The sequence below is a fragment of the Colobus angolensis genome, unplaced genomic scaffold (genome assembly GCF_000951035.1).
Source record: "Colobus angolensis palliatus isolate OR3802 unplaced genomic scaffold, Cang.pa_1.0 Scaffold103, whole genome shotgun sequence".
Classification (NCBI taxonomy): Eukaryota; Metazoa; Chordata; class Mammalia; order Primates; family Cercopithecidae; genus Colobus; species Colobus angolensis.
Window position 1 is genome coordinate 3,280,884 of NW_012111253.1, and position 16,378 is coordinate 3,297,261.

At 39.4% G+C, this 16,378-nt stretch overlaps 1 pseudogene; it reads right to left on the minus strand.

Moving 5' to 3' along the window:
- Positions 1 to 5,627: 5,627 nt before the first annotated feature.
- The window catches only part of LOC105512255, a 28,440-nt pseudogene continuing 17,689 nt past the window's right edge, over positions 5,628 to 16,378 (minus strand).

A 16,378-nucleotide genomic window follows, 5' to 3' on the forward strand; every position in this document is an offset into this window, starting at 1 on the left:
AGCATTTGAAAATTGATCTGTGGATACAGGATATTTCTATAGGAAACAAATATAAAACATGAGACTCAATGAGTTTGATGGTGCTAATAATTAATGTTTAGGATTCAACTTATATTCTAATTAATCTAATTGGGTTAACTACAATTATGAAATATTCCATATTTTTCTCTTATGATTTTGTTTGTTTTTTAAACTTTTATTTTAGGTTCAGGGGTACATGTGCAGGTTTGTTATATAGGTAAACTCATGTCATGGGGGTGGTGTTGTTCAGATTTTGTCACCCAGGTACTAAGCCTAGTATCCAACAGTTAGGTTTTTTGTTTGTTTATTTGTTTTTCTCCTCTGCCTCCTCCCATCTGTCACCCTTGCGTAGGCCCCAGTGTCTGTTATTCTCCTCTATGTGGTACTTGGTTTTCTGTTCCTGCATTAGTTTTTTTAATTTTTGGTTTTTTTATTTCAATAGTTTTTTTGGGGAACAGGTGGTGTTTGGTTACATGAATAAGTTCTTTAATGGTGATTTCTGAGATTTTGGTGCACCCATCACCCAACCAGTGTACACTGTGCTCAGTGTGTAGTATTTTATCCATCGCCACCCCTTCCTTTCCTCCCAAGTCCTCAAAGTCCAAAGTATCATTCTTATGCCTTTATGCCCTCATAGCTTAGCTCTCACATATGAGTGAGAACATACAATGCTTTGATTTTCCATTCCTGAGTTACTTCACTTAGAATAATGGTCTCCAATTCCATCCAGGTTGCTGTGAATGCCATTATTTCATTCCTTTATATGGCTGAGTAGTATTCCATGGTATATATACCACATTTTCTTTATCCACTCATTGATTGATGGGCATTTGGGCTGGTTCCATATTTTTGCAATTACAAATTGTGCTGCTATAAACATGTGTGTGCAAGTATCTTTTTCTTTTCATGACTTCTTTTCCTCTGGGTAGATACCTAGTAGTGGGGTTGCTGGATCAAACAGTAGATCTACTTGTAGTTTTTAAAGGAATCTTCACGCTGTTTTCCATATAGGTTATACTAGTTTACATTCCCACCAACAGTGTAAAAGTGTTCCCTTTTCACCGCATCCATGCCAACATCTATTTTTTTTTAATTTTTTTGATTATGGCCATTCTTGCAGGAGTGAGGTGGTATCACATTGTGATTTTGATTTACATTTCCCTGATAATTAGTGATGTTGAGCATTTCTTCCATATGCTTGTTATACATCTGACAAAGGACTAATATCCAAAATCTACAAAGAACTCAAATAAATCAGCAAGCAAAAACCAAACAATCCTATCAAAAACTGGTCTAAGGACATGAATACAAATTCTCAAATGACCTAGCAATTTCACTTCTAAGTATTTACTAACCAAAAGAAATGCATGTATATATCCATAGAAAGATTTGGACAAGAATGTTCAGGGCAGTTTTATTCGGACTACCATTAACTGAAAATATCCCAAATGTCCATCAACAGGAAAATGAGTAAACGAAAAACTTTGGGGTATATTCATACAGTGAATGAACAATAGAAAGAAATAATTATGATGCATCCAACAGCATAGATTAATCTCAAAAACATTAGGTTGGGTGAAAGAAGCCCTACACAAAAGAGTTTATACTATATGATTCCATTTATATAAGGTTCAAAAACAGGCTGGGCATGGTGGCTTATAACTATAATTCCAGCACTTTGGAAGGCCAAGGCTGGAGGATCACTTGAACTAAGGAGTTCAAGACCAGCATGGGTAACATAGTGAGACCCTGTCTCTACAAAATAAATAAATAAATAAATAAATAAACAAACAAATAAATAAATAAATAAGCCAGTCATGGGGGCTTGCACCTATAGTCCTAGCTACTCGGGAAGCTGAGGCAGGAAGATCACTTGAGCCCAGGAGGTCCAGGCTGCAGTGAGTCATATTTGTGCCACTGCACTCCTACCTGGGTGACAGAATGGGACCCTATCTTACAAAACAAGGATTTAAAGTTCAAAAACAGCACAACTTGTGGTAATTTTAAAACTGGTTGCCTCTGTGGGTGGGGGAACTGACTTTAAATCTGGGTGATGGAAATGTTCTATATCTTGAGCTGGGTGGTTACATGTTGTATATTTTTGCTAAAATTTTCCAAACTGTACTCATAAAATCTGCACATTTTACTATATGTAAATTATACCTAATTAATTTACTAAAATAATAGTTGGGTCCTGGAAAAAACAACTAGACAAGGACACTGCTGGCCTGGTCCAACCAAACTATCCAGATTTACACAGGGAAGAAATGTCAGCCTCCATGTTGGTATGTTGTACTTGGGTGCATGTGCTGGGCTAGTTCCCACATAGAAATGGCAAAACATGCTTATAGAGTGCCCGAGAGAGAAAATCCTTCTTTCCCCAGAAGTTTCCTACCATACAGAGAGGCAGTACATGGTAATGGCTAGGAAAATGACTTTGGAGCCAAATAACATAGATTCAAATTTTGGCTTTCTCAAATATTAGCTTGGTGACTTTGAGGAAATTCTTACTGTTCCAAGCCTCTCATTGCTCAGCTATAAAAATGGATATGATAATACCTTCCTCAAAGTGTCATCATGAAGATTGTCTGCAAAGTGCTCACTTAGCACAGTAACACCCATATGGTAAAGTATTCAATAAATTGTAGCATTTCATTCTATATTCATATAGGGACCAAATGTCTGAACATCTACCTTTCAAAGCTTATCTAACATCTTCTCCTTAAAGAACTTTCCACTATTCTAAGACTCCTAGAAAGAGTAACATACTGAGTTCTTAAGGCCTTAGTGCAAATTACTTTTAGAAAAATATGACTTCTCTCAGAGACAAGCAAGGTGGGTAGGTTATAGGGTAATTTACTTGACATAGATGTAGGGGAAAGCACTGCTAAAGGAAGAGGTGTCATTTGGGATTCCTGTTTGTAAGTAATTGAAATGATCTTTGGTTTAACCGAAGGCAGAGGCTGGAAAATCAGGCCTGGGCTTACAGAAACCAAGGTCACTCTGTAGGCCTAGGCCACAGAATTCATAGTAACTAATTTTAAGTAGGAAGTAACCAATAAACGCATGACCTACCTTTGTTTCATTGCATCAATTCCTCAAGATCCAAAGTTTGGGGAAAGAGTATCAGTTTTGTCAAGCTCAGACCAACTTCTCTTTCCTGGCTCTCAAAGTAGGCAAAGCTAGTTGCCTTTGGCTTCCAAAGGGTAAGGGAGGAACCTGGAATTACCTTACACCAAGACTACTCTAATCAGGGAGAGATATTCACCAAAAGAAAATTGGGGTGCCCTGGGAAGTGGCAGTGGATACTGGGCAGCTGAAAAGTAACAGATATCTACAGGAACACAGGGCACAGTAGTGGACGGCCAGAAAATATCATTTCCTCCTTAGCGGGTTCTTAAGAGGCTTTTTATTTGGAGCTCAACAACTTTTTGGTGATCCTATTATTAAATTCATCTCAACAACAGCTCTGAGCAGCAGAGAGGGACTATCAATTTATTTCATTATTAGTGACCTGTTCTATCTCATTGTATTTATTTCTTAAGAGTCCAAGTGATTTCTGTGGAGGTTAGCAGGAAGCCTAAAGCAAATATTGAAGAGCATCATTTGTTATATTATATATATTATATATTATATTTTTACACATATAAAAGTTAAAAGATTAGGGTGACTTCTTGCACAAATCTTAGTAAAACAACTGTACTAGCTAGCAAGTTATACACAGTAGTCATTAAAATATTGAAATATAGGGAAATATAAATTTTAGCTCATTTAAATGTTTCCAGAAAAAATATTTTGTTTTCATGGAAATGTTACTTTGGTGTTGCCTACTACAACCTTTTTGGGAAGAAGGAGGCCAAAATATCAATTTGAAAATTGTACTTAAAATTTATTTTAAATTTTAAATTTCCATCAGACTTTCTTATATACAATTTTCCTCAGCTTGAGAGAAATCATGTGCTGCCATACTACATTTTTAAATTCGGTATGAACTTTATCAGAAAATATTTTTACTTCAATTAATCTGTGTGTGTGTGTGTGTGTGTGTGTGTGTGCATGTGCGCACGTAAAGCCTTGGTAAATTGTGACAACTGCCTTTTCTGAGTGGTATAATATCACAGCTCTTTTGCAATCATTTTGAATTATGTGTGCATGTCAACCAATTCAAGTACACTTCTGCTCCATAGGCAACTTCATTTAGTTAAAAAAAAAAACCTTGTTTTTACCATAACACTGTGCTTCACACACAAAAAATAATAATTTTCATATTATATCACAAAACAAATAACTGAATCCTCAATATTGAACTTTTAAAATGAATTTTCAACAGAATTCAAAACAATATCATATTTCACTTTGATAGAATGAACTTCTAAAAATTTTACTTTGATTCAATGAATTGGGTGAGAAAAATTTAGCCATCATTGGAATAAACAGATTGTTTTATTTGAAGCATTCAATATCACTGATTTAAAACTGACCTCGCTTAATTTTTTGCAAAGCTCTGCTAATGAACACAATAACATCTATCAGTTCATTTTTAATATATGCACATGAACACTTGGAATAAAAATGAATGGCATTAATTTAGGAAAATGATGATTTGATCTAAATTAAAAGTCATGCTTTACTGAGTGATATGTAAATACACCTTCTGAAGACATATTAATACATGTTAAATTGCCATCTTCAGGCCCAGGCTTCTTAAATTAACTATGAAGTTTTGAAACTATGAAGTTTTCTAAGTGCAGTAAACCACCATGGCACGTGTATACCTATGTAACAAACCTGCACGTTCTGCACATGTATCCCGGAACTTAAAGTAAAATAAATTTAAAAAAGAAACTATGAAGTTTTGAAATAAATGTGTATGTATCTTTCACAGATCTACCTCCTCGGATTTTATATAGACAGTCATTGATATTATTTTGGCTCCCAGGGTGGCTGGTAAATGGCTCTTAAACTTTTGTGCAAATTACATGTCCATGATCAACTGTCTTGAGAAACAGAAAGTCAGTAAAAATCGGTTGTTATTAATAATCATGTGCTTCATTTTTTTCAGAATGAAGCATCTTGTTTACAGCTTAATATATATGCATATAAAACACACTTCTGTCCCCTCCCCAATAAGCGGGTCCAGACACCTCCTTCCTACAGGGGACAGGGGAGAGGGCCATCAGGGCAGTGCCTATTTTCTCAAAGGCACTTACCCTCCTCTCCCGAAATGTTCCCTGACTCCAGTTCCGATGCAGGAGGCCAGGCAGGAAGCCCCTCTGAAAAAGAAAGGGTTCCCCCCAAACTTCCACCCCACCTTGGTTTGAGCTGCAGTTGTGAGGACCTCGCTGAACTCTCTGGGACCCCTCATTTCTGCTCCCTGTTACATCATCCAAGCCAGAAGCACAAGTCACAAGTAGGTGGGGGTGTGGGGGACTGGTCTGGTGTTGGCTCAGTCAGGTGGTTGCTCTCCCTGGAGGACCCCCCAGGGCTGATCTGATGTCTCTGAGGCTGTAGAATCCTGATTTGGACTCCTCCAGCCCCCTATCCCCACCATATTTTGTGAGGTGAGCTCCTGGGCTCTCCCTGGCTGCCTCAGGGTGGGGCTGATCTCAGTTGGAGTCAGCATCTGAGGAGTCCCTTGAAGAGGAGGAGTGGGTGGATTCATTGTCTTCATCCTCACTGCCATTCTCCTTATCATCCTTATCCTTGTCATCCTCCTTATTCTTGTCCCTGTCCTTGATCTCATCCTCAGTGCTGGACTTGGAGGAGTCCCCACCATCCTCAGAGGAGTCACTAGTCTCATCATCTTCCTCTTCTTCCTCTTCATCCTTGTTGTCCTTCTCCTCAGACTCCTAATTGGACTTCAGAGTAGTCCAGCTGGACTTGGAGTGCAGGTCTCAAAGCTTAGTCATTCTCTTACATTTATTGGAGATGTACTCTTTATAAATTACATGGTCCTGGGGAGACTCTTGATGCAGAGGCCCAGGTGTACCTTGTACACTTCTGCTGCTCCTTGGCCGGCTTTTTGTAGTGCTCCTTCTGGCTCTGGGAGATGTGCTGCCAGCGGCTGCCAATCACCACAATGCATTCCTTCAGTGGCAGGTGGTTCAGCTCCCCATTGGACAGCAGCTCCTGGGAACTGTTCATGGGAGGCTTCTTGGTTTCTCCCAGTAACTTTATCTTCTTGGAAGAGTTTCTAGCAGCCAGAGATGCCGACATCTCGCTCGGCTCTCTCCCATATCACTTTTGATGTTTAGCTGTCTTCTTAATCCATAGCAGTTTCTCCTTATTCTTTATGTTATTCCAGGTCATCTCCATGGCTTTTGAGGGCTTCACCCAGTTGTTCTTCAATTGGGCCATGTAGTCACTAATGATGCTCTGTTGTCAGATCTCTGCTGTCTTGGGTGACTCTGGCAGCTTGCCCTGGGCCTAGTGCTCCCTCCTGGGCCTTGTTCTTGGCCTTCTTCTTCCCAGATCATTCCACATTTTGGCCATCAGGTAGGTCCACTCACTCCCAGAGAGCTCAGGCTGCTCCTCCCACAGCTGCTACCACTTCTCCTTAAAAAAAAAAAGAAAAAGAAATGAACATGTCCAATATAGGCCACTTAGGCTTCTCTGAGTTGCCCTTACCCCCATCTTGGGATGGCTTCTTGGAGGCCAGGCTGGTGGCTTGCTTCTTGTTGCTATTCAACATCTTCTCCTTCCCCAGGACCCACTACCGCTCCTCCTTGGGGAAGGCTCCAAGTAAATGGAGGAGCTCCACCTCATAATGTTTCTTTTTCTGAATGTACTGTGATAGGCATCCTCCTCCTTCTGGGAGAGGAGCTTCCACTGTTGGCTGCACAGCACCATGCACTCTCTGCTGGGTGTGTCCTTCATGTCAGCCATGAGCTCTTCTCAGTACAGCAAGTAGCTGTTTGGAAGTGGCTTGGTGGGTCATCCATCAAACTTGTCCTTGAGCAGCCATTCTCAGCCTTGGTGAGGGTGAACTTGGTGATGCCCATCCCACTGATATTCGGCTCAAGGTGCTTCTGGATATAGTCCCACATCGTCTCCTCATATTCCTTCTGCTGCTGCAGGGCCTTATTAATTCATTTCGGCCTCTTGTTGTCCAAGAGCTGAGACCACTGCTTCCTAGGAAGTCCTTCACCTCTTTACCTCCTTCGTAGTGGCAACTGGGCTCACTTTGAGATACACCTTCTTCTCATGAGTGTACCACAGTTGCTGGGGAATTTGGGGCTTCTTGGGGATATCTGACTTCTTGTCATTCTGGATTGGGTCAGAGTGATCCTCTTTGAATTGGGTCAGGTTTCTATAGAACTTTTGTTTCTCCTTATGGAAGCCCTGAATATATTTCATCTTCTTCTCTGGAAACTGCTTGGATTTCTTGGATATAATCTTGGTCAGGTCCAGATTGCTCATCTCAAGGGGAGTTTCACATACTTGTCCTGCTTCTTCATGAAGAAGGGAAATAAGGAATCAAGGAATTCCTTGGGAAATCTTCAGGTTTTTTTTTTTTTTTTTGCCTTTGTAAGGATTTGTAACATGTTTCTGAGCATTGAGGATCAATTCTGTCAATGTATGGAACTTCCTGGCCTTGTTAGAAATCTCTACCCATTCAAACCTACAGAAAAGTCCTTAAATGCTACATTTTCCCACTCCATATGTGACTTGATAGTTTTGAACTTGGAGCTGTCATTGGCTGTAAAGTAATTTTTCAAGCATTGTGGCAAAGTCAGCATGTCTTCCTGGTACCAGCAGTCTTGGCCTTTGGGGGTGGCCATTTTCAGGTCTGTGGGACAGTCAGTTTTTCTCTTTATCCTCCAGGTATCCAGCTACCTCTTCCATGGTGCTGGCTGGCAACCCAGGATCAAAGTCACCTCACCCTTTAGAAGACATACCAATTCCCACTCAGGCAGGCTGAGAGGTGAGGGACTTTCTATCCCTCACCCCTCCCAAAGAAGAGGTGGGCACAGGTCCCACACTCGCAGAGATGACCAACCAAGACCCTAACAGACTTAATGGGTTGGGAGATGTGGGAGCATGCTCCTCCTCTTCTTCTTAACCTCTACCCTATTCCCTACAGCCTTGCTCCGTGGTGTGCACACTCCCCTGCCTGCTGGAAACTGCTTCCTGCTTCCATGTGCAGTGAGTACCCACTCTCCACCTTCCTTCCCCAACCCTGGCCAACAAAAACTCCTCCTTGGAGCACCCACCCAAGGGAGGCTCCAGGCTACAGGGCCTGAGCTTCACTTTAAAAAACTCATTGCAACTAAAAGGGTTTATTGAAAAATAAATGCATCATCAAACAATAAAATTGTTGTAGATTACCACCATACAATAAAGAAAAAAATACTGTAGTAAGAGCATTCAGGTTAATCTCTATATCAAGGGTTGGCAAACTATTGCCTGCAGGCCAGATCTAACCTATAACCTGTTTCTATAAATAAAGTTTTATTGGAACACAGGCATTCTCATTTATGAGTATTGTCTATGGTTGCAACAGAGACCTTATGACCCACAAAGCCTAAAATATTTACCATCTGGTACTTTAAAAAAAGTTTGCTGACTCATACTCCATATGTAAGATGGCAGGGCTGTTCAGCCTCTATTTCCAGTACATATTTTATATACACCTAACCCAGGGTTTCCCAACCTTGGCACTATTGGTATTTTGGGTTAGATAATTCTTTGTTGTTGGGGGAACTGTCCTGTGCATCGTGGGATGTTTAGCAGCATTTGTGATCTCCAGTCACTAGGTGTCAGTTAGCATCCTCCCACTTTTGACAATCAGAAATGTCTATAGACATTGCGAAATATTCTCTAGTGGGCAAAATTACTCACAGTTGAAAATCACTGACCTAACTTGTAATTTTGTACTGATCTCACAAATTGGGACATGGCAGTGTCATGCAACTTGAGGCTGTAACTTAATACATAGCACAACTGGTTGCTACTTCAAGTGGCCAGTGGAAGCAAAGCAATGTGGAATACTTTTCCCACTACCTTCCAAGGCCATGAAGCATTAGCTGTCTCTAGTCACAAATCGAGTGCCCTGCATTCTGTCTTTAGAAAGAATGTATGAGTTTCTTTGTGTTTGAAAAAGGTCAGGAAATGAGTAATGGGTTATGGTTCATCATTTTTTAGACTTAATTATGTGTTAGGGTGAGAACTTGGTTCACTACCTATGTATCTTACACACTGCTACAGAAGATTATAACAGAAGCTTCAAGTATAAAGTAGAGGTCTACTAAACCTGTCAAACGATGTGAGTTGAATGAGTAAATAAGTAATACATAATAAATCTACCACAAAATTTCTAAGTCTTTGGATTCCTTCACATATATCATACTGAGAAACTTAGCATCTCAACTTCCTTTACTCTGGCCCCCTTATTGAGTTCAGCTAAACAAACAATTGGAACCACTCCCAGCATCTTAACCTAACACAATGGAATCAGAATCTCCTGGTAAGTGCTTCTTAAACAATGAACTCAGCCTTGTCTAGTATTTTGTCCTTCCTTCACTTGGTATAGCACCCACTGAACCTATTATGATTCTAGCCAATATACATTAGTAAATTTGCAATTTGGCAACTGGAGCCTGTCATGACCTGATTTTAGTTTTGGTTTTTGCAATAATCAGAGGTAGTGGGCTAAATAGAATTTTCTCACCTTTTCAAGGTAACACACTTAGCAAGGTTGTTACAGGGTCTTCAAAGAATGAAGTAACAGCCTCATCAACCAGGAGAGAAAGGAAGATTATATAGGGTTTGGGGTACTGAGTTATATGAGTCTGGCCATATGTCCCCATTTCAATTCGTGGGATCCCACTCTCTCCTAATCCAAATATAACTTTTATGTAAAATATCTGGTAAACCAATGTTTTCATGCAGCAGCCCAAGACTCAAAATTTGAGTTTTGTTTTCAACTATCTCACTCCAGTGGCTGCAAGTGATAAGAGATTCTTTGAATAAAATCATAGAAGTTCCACAATTTTTTGGTTTTGTCTTGATATAAGACATTAAGGCTTTGAGGTTGCTTTTCTTTTCTTTAAGCTGCCAAGTTCAGCTAGAAGCAGCTAGGCTATACTGCAAATTTTTAATTATTTAAGCCTTTCATATTATTCTATTCCAACTACTACTAGATCCTTCAGAGTCTTGCCCAAAATGAGCACATTATTCCTAATAAGCATAGATAATAATTAGCTATTTCTTTGATTTGAGCATGTCTTAGACTACTGGTTGAGTTTTTAGAGATATCAACAACAATTAGAAGAGGTAATAAATCTGAGATTTCCCCTTATTTTCCTGAGAATCTGTTGCTTGCAACCTCTTTTGGCACCAATTTCTCAATCAGGTTGGTTATTAAGTAGAAAAGTCATTAATTAATAGTTCTCACAATTTCTCAGAGCCCTGGTAAATTGAGCTTGAAGCCTAACTTCCAGGAATAGACCTGAAACCATGCCTCAAAACAGACTTGATAAACTACTGCCACTGATCGCTAGATGAAGCCTGCATTGCCACTGTCCTTATATCACATCTGTAGCAGGAACTCAACTTTGCAATCACCAGAAAGCTGCTGTCATTGTACCAGTAGATGCTAGGTGCATCTCCAGGAGAAATGGAAGCATCAAAGATTGCTGCCTTCTAAACCACAATCTCACGTGGATGCATTGGATTGCTGGGGTCTAGGTCACATCCCTGTACAGTAGTTGCAAGTGGGGCTGTGAATTTGAGTTTATACTCCTATGCTGGAGTCCAAAGGCCAGGGAGCCTGGAGTTGTTTTCTAAGTACAGGAAAGGAATAGTGTGCCCCAACTTTAGCAGATCCACACATTCATCTTTTCTCTGCTTTGTTCTTTCTGGACCTCCAGTAGATTTGATGGTACCTGCCCCCATAGAAGGTAGATCTTCTCCACGAAGTCTATTTTGACTCACAGCTAAACTCTTCTGAAAACACCCTCACAGACACACTCCGAAATAATGCTTTACCAGGTTTTTAAGTATTCTTTAATCTCATCAAGTTGACACCTAAAATTAACCATAACACACACACCATCCCAAAATTTAATGTCTTAAAGCAACATGTATTTTGCTCACAAATGTGAAATTTGAACAAGAGACAATCTGTTTCATTCAGTGTAAGCTTGGGGATAGAATCACATGAAATCTCAGTCACTCACATGTCTGGTGACTGATGATGGCTTTCAGGTTGAGACTTTAACTGAGGCCTTTGGCCAGACACCTACATATGGCCTGTCCACAAAGAGACAAACTGTCTACCCCTACACAGCTTACTGTGTATGTTAATCTGACTTTACTATTCCATTGTCTTTGTTAGTATAACTTTAGTATTCCAGTAGACTATTGCCCAGAAAGACAAAAGTTGCAAGTAAAATTATTGCTCTTTACAGGAGTTCCTGAAAGTTGTATCATTCTTCAGTAGAAGAGTTTACATTGTAAGATTATTTGAGCCTCTAGCCTCAAAACACTTACCTTGTAGTATCCACCAATCCTAAGATCCTTATCCTATTCTAATCAAGCTCCTGTGTTGAAAGACTCTCATAAACCAAACTCCTAGCTCTCAATATAGCATCAGACCTTGTCCTCCTGCTCTGAGACTTTCTCAGATTCCATGAAGTATCAGTTTAAGCAATATATTCAACTTAGTCTCTTCAGTGTGTTGTTCTGGTGATATTTGGGAAGTCAGCATTTGACACCATGTGGCCCGGGCTTCTTTACAACATGGTGGCTAAATTTCAAGAGTGAGTATTCCAAAAGAAAGCTATGTAGAAGTGATACAGTCTTTTTTAAGATAAGATCAGAAATCACACAGCATCATTTCCACCACATTCCAGTCATGGAGGTAACCACAGATGTTCACCCAGGTTCAAGGAAAAGGGGATTAGACTACACCATTTGATGGGAGGAATCAAGAATTTTCAGACAGTTCTCTAAACCATCACATCCCCTAAACTCAATTAACGTTGTCTATAGGTTCTTGGAAACTGCAACTTTAGGTACAATGCCTAAGGAAGCCAACTTTCCCATAGGCTAATTGATATAAACAAGAGTGATGAGATTGATGCAAACAAGAGTGATATAAACAAGGTTCCTATGGCATATTTCTGGTCACAGAAACATCACCAAAATTCTAAATAAAGACCAAAACACATCTAATATTAAACATTAAAATAGATGTGAGCTATACATACATTTAAGACAGACTAATAAAAACAAGCAAGATCCAGTTATTGCAGTTCAGAGTTGTGGGTCGCTGGAGGCCATCCCGGCAGCTCAGGGTACCCAATGGGAACCCACGCTGGCCAGGATGCCATCCCATCACAGAGTGCACTCACATTCACTCAGACTGAGGCCATGTAGACACACAGATTAACCTAACATGCACATCTTTGGGATGAGGGAGGAAACCGGAATACCTGGAGAAAACCCACGCAGACATGGGGAGAATGTGCAAACTCCACACAGACCATGGCCCCAGCCAGGAATCATTTTTTTTCCTCATCAATGTTATAACAAAATGATTCTGAAAAAAAAAGATGTAATTCAAGGACCTGCCGTATAGAAAGATTATCCAAAAACTAATGGGCAGCCATGAATATGAGGACTATAGCGGATGCCCCCTACAAAAGGTATACACCAAAATACTAACAGTGTTTAGTTTAGGGAGTGGAATTATGGAAATAATTTTTTTGTATATATTTTCTGAATTTCCTTCAATTAAGAAGTATTCCTTAATTTAACAAAAGATACACAAACACATATCCTCGAATTTAAGTTCGATAATGAAATAAGAAAAAATTCAGTATAAAATGTAGAAAGGAATGCCTGTAACCTAAATTATTAAATGTTTTTTAACAGCTTTATTGAAATCTAATTTATATACCATAAAATTGCCTCATTTAAAGTGTACAATTAAATTCTTTTTAGTAAATTTACAGTTTGCAACCATCACACAAATCCAATTTTAGGACATTTTCATAACCCCAATAAGACTTCTCATGCCCATTTTCGATCTCCATTCTTATTCCCAGCCTAGGAAACCACTACTTAATTTCTGTCTCTATAGATTTGCCTATTCTGGGCATTTCATATAGATGGAATCATACAATATGCAGTCTTCTGTGTCTGGCTTCTTTCACTTAGCAAATTTTTTTTGATGTTCATCCACATAGCATGCATCAGTATTTTGTTCCTTTTAATTGCCAACTGAAATTCTATTGTATGGGTATGCCACAATTTGTTTATTCATTCTTCAGTTGATGGACATTTGGATTGTTTTGGGGTTTGGCTATGATAAATAATACTGCTATGAACGTTTATATAAAAGTCTCATGTAAACATTGTTCTCATTTTTCTTCAATAGATGCTTTCTCCGAAGTTGTTGTATCATTTTACATTCCCACCACCAGTGTATTAGGGTTCCTATTTATCCACATCCTCCTTAACACTTATTAAAGTCTGTCTTTTTTATTGTAGCCATTCTTGTATATGTGAATACACATCTCATTGTGTTTTTTTATTTGCATTCCTCTAATGACTAAAGATGTTGAGCATCTTTTCATGTACTTGTCAGTCATTTGTGTGTCTTTTTTGGTGAAATATCTATTCAACTATTTTTTGTCATTTTTAATTGGGTTATTTGTCTTATTATTGAGTTGTAAGAGCTCTCTATATATTCCACATACAAGACTTTTTTTTTTGAGACAGAGTCTTGCTCTGTTGTCCAGGCTGGAGTACAATGGTGTGATCTCAGCTCACTGCAACCTCTACCTCCCAGGTTCAAGCGATTCTCCTGCATCTGCTTCCCAAGGAGCTGGGATCACAGGCACCTGCTAACATGCCCAGCTAATTTTTTCATTTTTAGTAAAGACAGGGTTTCACTATATTGGCCAGGTTGGTCTTGCACTCCTGACTTCAGGTGATTCACCCGCCTGAGCCTCCCAAAATGCTGGGATTACAGGCATGAGCCACCATGCCTGGCCAAGACTTTTATCAAATACATAATTTGCAAATATTTTCTTGCAGTCTGTAAATGTTCCCCCATCTATAATTTAAATTTTATGCTTTCAATCGTATAATTATCTTCCTGACTTCCTCCTTTGTGCCCCCAGTAGCCACGATGGAGGTGATGAACCTGATGGAGCAGCCTATCAAGGTGACTGAGTGGCAGCAGACGTACACTTGTGACTTAGGTATCCACTTGAGCGCCAACACCGCATGCCCTCTGTCAGCAGCAAGGGCATCACGGAGGAGGATGAGGCCTGTGGGCGCTAGTCACTTATTCCAAAATTGACCGCATAGTTGGAAGTAAAGCAGTCCTCAGCAAATGTAAAAGAACAGAAATCACAACAAACTGTCTCTCAGACCACAGTGCAATCAAATTAGAACTCAGGATTAAGAAACTCACTCAAAACCGCACAACTATGTGGACAACCTGCTCCTGAATGACTACTGGGTACATAACGAAATGAAGGCAGAAATAAAGATGTTCTTTGAAACCAATGAGAACAAAGACACAACATACCAGAATCTCTGGGACACATTTAAAACAGTGTGTAGAGGGAAATTTATAGCACTAAATGCCCGCAGGAGAAAGCAGGAAAGATCTAAAATCAATACCCTAACATCACAATTAAAAGAACTAGAGAAGCAAGTGCAAACAAATTCAAAAGCTAGCAGAAGGCAAGAAATAACTAAGATCAGAGCAGAACTGAAGGAGATAGACACAAAAAAACCCTTCAAAAAATCAGTGAATCTAGGAGCTGGTTTTTTGAAAAGATCAACAAAATTGATAGACCGCTAGCAAGACTAATAAAGAATAAAAGAGAGAAGAATCAAATAGATGCAATAAAAAATGATAAAGGGGATATCACCACCGATCCCACAGAAATACAAACTACCATCAGAGAATACTATAAACACCTCTGTGCAAATAAACTAGAAAGTCTAGAAGAAATGGATAAATTCCTGGACACATACACCCTCCCAAGACTAAACCAGGAAGAAGTTGAATCTCTGCACAGACCAATAACAGGCTCTGAAATTGAGGCAATAATTAATAGCCTACCAACCAAAAAAGTCCAGCACCAGATGGATTCACAGTCGAATTCTACCAGAGGTACAGAGAGGAGCTGGTATCATTCCTTCTGAAACTATTCCAATCAATAGAAAAAGAAGGAATCCTCCCTAACTCATTTTATGAGGCCAGCATCATCCTGATACCAAAGCCTAGCAGAGACACAACAAAAAAAGAGAATTTTAGACCAATATCCCTGATGAACATTAATACGAAAATCCTCAATAAAATACTGGCAAACCGAATCCAGCAGCATGTCAAAAAGCTCATCCACTAAGATCAAGTAGGCTTCATCCCTGGGATGCAAGGCTGGTTCAACAGACACAAATCAATAAATGTAATCCATCACATAAACAGAACCAAAGACAAAAACCACATGGTTATCTCAATAGATGCAAAGAAGGCCTTCGACAAAATTCAACAGCCCTTCATGCTAAAAACTCTCAACAAACTAGGTATTGATGGAACGTATCTCAAAATAATAAGAGCTATTTATGACAAATCCACAGCGAGTATCATAATACTGGATGGGTAAAAACTGGAAGCATTCCCTTTGAAAACTGGCACAAGACAGGGATGCCCTCTTTCACCACTCCTATTCAACATAGTGTTGAAAGTTCTGGCCAGGGCAATCAGGCAAGAGAAAGAAATAAAGGGTATTCAATCAGGAAAAGAGGAAGTCAAATTGTCCCTGTTTGCAGATGACATGATTGTATATTTAGAAAACCCCATCGTCTCAGCCCAAAATCTCCTTAAGCTGATAAGCAACTTCAGCAAAGTCTCAGGATACAAAATCAATGTGCAAAAATCACAAGCATTCCTATACACCAATAACAGACAAACAGAGAGCCAAATCATGAGTGAACTCTCATTCACAATTGCTACAAAGAGAATAAAATACCTAGGAATACAACTTACAAGGGATGTGAAGGACCTCTTCAAGGAGAACTACAAACCACTGCTCAACGAAATAAAAGAGGACACAAACAAATGGAAGAACATTCCATGCTCATGGATAGGAAGAATCAATATCGTGAAAATGGCCATAGCGCCCAAGGTAATTTATAGATTCAATGCCATCCCCATCAAGCTACCAATGACTTTCCTCACAGCATTGGAAAAAACTACTTTAAATTTCATATGGAAGCAAAAAAGAGCCCGTATAGCTAAGACAATCCTAAGCAAAAATAACAAACCTGGAGGCATCATGCTACCTGACTTCAGACTATACTACAAGGCTACAGTAACCAAAACAGCACA